The sequence below is a fragment of the Triticum dicoccoides genome, chromosome 5B (assembly GCF_002162155.2).
Source record: "Triticum dicoccoides isolate Atlit2015 ecotype Zavitan chromosome 5B, WEW_v2.0, whole genome shotgun sequence".
Classification (NCBI taxonomy): domain Eukaryota; kingdom Viridiplantae; phylum Streptophyta; class Magnoliopsida; order Poales; family Poaceae; genus Triticum; species Triticum dicoccoides.
Genome location: NC_041389.1, coordinates 714,787,891 through 714,791,609, shown reverse-complemented (window position 1 = coordinate 714,791,609; position 3,719 = coordinate 714,787,891).

The window sequence follows — 3,719 nt, the reverse complement described above, 5'->3', positions numbered from 1 at the left end:
AGGTTTTGTTGAAGCAAAAGGTGCTAACAAAGCGTGCAAGCTCCAGCGATCCATTTATGGACTGGTGCAAGCATCTTGGAGTTGGAATAAACGCTTTGATAGTGTGATCAAAGCATATGGTTTTATACAGACTTTTGGAGAAGCCTGTATTTACAAGAAAGTGAGTGGGAGCTCTGTAGCATTTCTGATATTATATGTAGATGACATATTATTAATTGGAAATGATATAGAATTTCTGGATAGCATAAAGGGATACTTGAATAAAAGTTTTTCAATGAAAGACCTTGGTGAAGCTGCTTACATATTGGGCATTAAGATTTATAGAGATAGATCAAGACGCTTAATAGGACTTTCACAAAGCACATACCTTGATAAAGTTTTGAAAAATTTCAAAATGGATCAGGCAAAGAAAGGGTTCTTGCCCGTGCTACAAGGTGTGAAGTTGAGTCAGACTCAATGCCCGACCACAACAGAAGATAGAGAGAAAATGAAAGATGTTCGCTATGTTTCAGCCATAGGCTCTATCATGTATGCAATGCTGTGTACCAGACCGTACGTGTGCTTAGCAATAAGCTTGGCAGGAAGGTACCAAAGTAATTCAGGAGTGGATCACTGGACAGCGGTCAAGAACATCCTGAAATACCTGAAAAGGACTAAGGATATGTTTCTCGTATATGGAGGTGACAAAGAGCTAGTCGTAAATGGTTACGTCGATGCAAGCTTTGACACTGATCCGGACGATTCTAAATCGCAAACCGGATACGTATTTTTATTAAACGGTGGAGCTGTAAGTTGGTGCAGTTCTAAACAAAGCGTCGTGGCGGGATCTACATGTGAAGCGGAGTACATAGCTGCTTAGGAAGCAGCAAATGAAGGAGTCTTGATGAAGGAGTTCATTTCCGATCTAGGTGTTATACCTAGTGCATCGGGACCAATGAAGATCTTCTGTGACAATACTGGTGCAATTGCCTTGGCAAAGGAATCCAGATTTCACAAGAGGACCAAGCACATCAAGAGACGCTTCAATTCCATCCGGGACCAAGTCCAGGTGGGAGACATAGAGATTTGCAAAATAGATACGGATCTGAATGTTGCAGACCCATTGACTAAGCCTCTTCCACGAGCAAAACATGATCAACACCAAGACTCCATGGGTGTTAGAATCATTACTGTGTAATCTAGATTATTGACTCTAGTGCAAGTGGGAGACTGAAGGAAATATGCCCTAGAGGCAATAATAAAGTTATTATTTATTTCCTCATATCATGATAAATGTTTATTATTCATGCTAGAATTATATTAAACGGAAACATGATACATGTGTGAATATATAGACAAACATAACGTCACTAGTATGCCTCTACTTGACTAGCTCATTAATCAAAGATGGTTATGTTTCCTAACCATAGACATGTGTTGTCATTTGATTAACGGGATCACATCATTAGAAGAATGATGTGATTGACATGACCCATTCCGTTAGCCTAGCACTTGATCGTTTAGTATATTGCTATTACTTTCTTCATGACTTATACATGTTCCTGTAACTATGAGATTATGCAACTCCCGTTTACCGGAGGAACACTTTGGGTGCTACCAAATATCACAACGTAACTGGGTGATTATAAAGGAGTACTACAGGTGTCTCCGAAGGTACATGTTGGGTTAGCGTATTTCAAGATTAGGTTTTGTCACTCCGATTGTCGGAGAGGTATCTCTGGGCCCTCTCGGTAATGCACATCACTATAAGCCTTGAAAGCAATGTAGCTAATGAGTTAGTTACGGAATGATGCATTACGTAACGGGTAAAGAGACTTGCCGGTAACGAGATTGAACTAGGTATTGGATACCGACGATCAAATCTCGGGCAAGTAACATACCGATGACAAAGGGAACAACGTATGTTGTTATGCGGTTTGACCGATAAAGATCTTCGTAGAATATGTAGGAGCCAATATGAGAATCCAGGTTCCGCTATTGGTTATTGACCGAGAATAGTTCTAGGTCATGTCTACATAGTTCTCGAACCCATAGGGTCCGCACGGTTAACGTTACGATGACAGTTTTATTATGAGTTTATAAGTTTTGATGTACCAAAGTTTGTTCGGAGTCCCGGATGTGATCACGGACATGACGAGGAGTCTCGAAATGGTCGAGACATAAAGATTGATATATTGGACGACTATATTCGGACACCGAAAGTGTTTCGGGTGTTTTCCGAGAAAACCGGAGTGCCGGAGGGTTACCGGAACCCCCCCCCCGGGAGAAGTAATGGGCCTTATGGGCTTTAGTGGAGAGAGAGAGAGGGGCAGCCAGCATGGGCCGCGCGCCCCCTCCCCCTCTGGTCCGAATTGGACTAGGAGAGGGGAGGCGGCGCCCCCCTCTTTCCCTCTCCCTCTCCCCCTTCCTTTCCCCCTCCTAGTAGGAGTAGGAAAGAGGGAGTCCTACTCCTACTAGGAGGAGGACTCCTCCTCCTTGGCGCGCCCACAAGGGCCGGCCGACCTCCCCCCTTGCTCCTTTATATACGGGGGCAGGGGGCACCCTAGGACACACAAGTTGATCTTCAAGATCGTTCCTTACCCGTGTGCGGTGCCCCCCTCCACCATATTCCACCTCGGTCATATCGTCGCGGAGTTTAGGCGAAGGCCTGCGCCGGTAGAACGTCATCATCGTCACCACGCCATCATGCTGACGGAACTCATCCCCGACAGTTTGCTGGATCGGAGTCCGGGGATCGTCATCGAGCTGAACATGTGCTGAACTCGGAGGTGCCGTACGTTCGGTACTTGGATCGGTCGGATCGTGAAGACTATGACTACATCAACCGCGTTGTCATAACGCTTCCGCTTACAGTCTACGAGGGTACGTGGACAACACTCTCCCCTCTCGTTGCTATGCATCACCATGATCTTGCGTGTGCGTAGGAATTTTTTTGAAATTACTACGTTCCCCAACAGGTAGACCACAACGCTGCCGCCTCAAGCCACAAGCCAAACAATGGCCAACCATCGCACCGCCGAAGTCTGCACCACCGTCCTAGCCCACTGCAGCCACAAGGATGACCACCCGTGAGCAGGAACCGCCGCCACCTTCAGCCGCTGACACTAGCCGGCAGGGCGACACCTCCAACCCGCGCGGCCGCAGCGCAGGCACGCCCCGCGTCCGTCGATGTCCACCATGTAGCTCGCACCAGCGCACCACCGTCCTGCCCGCCTGATGCCACGTCGTCGCGCCCACCGCCAACCCACGCTCAGGCCCTGGGGAGCGCGCCCGTGATGCCATCGTCGTGCGGGAGGATGTCGGGGCCCCGCTGCCGCTGACACCGGTCAAGCTTTGCCCAACTGTTCCCACTGGAAGCGGTGAATCAGGGGAAATGAGGAGGGGTGTGGGGTGTGGGTGGCGAGATCTAGGTCGCCCTCCCTGTTGCCTTGTGGGGGTGACGCGGGAGGGTTCGGGGGCGGAGTCCGAGATCATTAGGCTGATACATATCTTTACCTAATAATAAAGCAAATTGGGTTTTCTTTCGTCCGTCATGGAATTTTTCAGAAAAGTCCTTCCATTTCAGAGAATTCAACGCGCAGTCCTGTTTTAAGTTAAAACGAATCGTTATTTCCGTATTTTACGCAAAAGTCCCTGTCTTTTCTTTAAATCAACCCGCCGTCCGTATTTAAGTCACACCCGAACCGTTATTTTACATTTTTCGAAACCTCCCCCCCCCC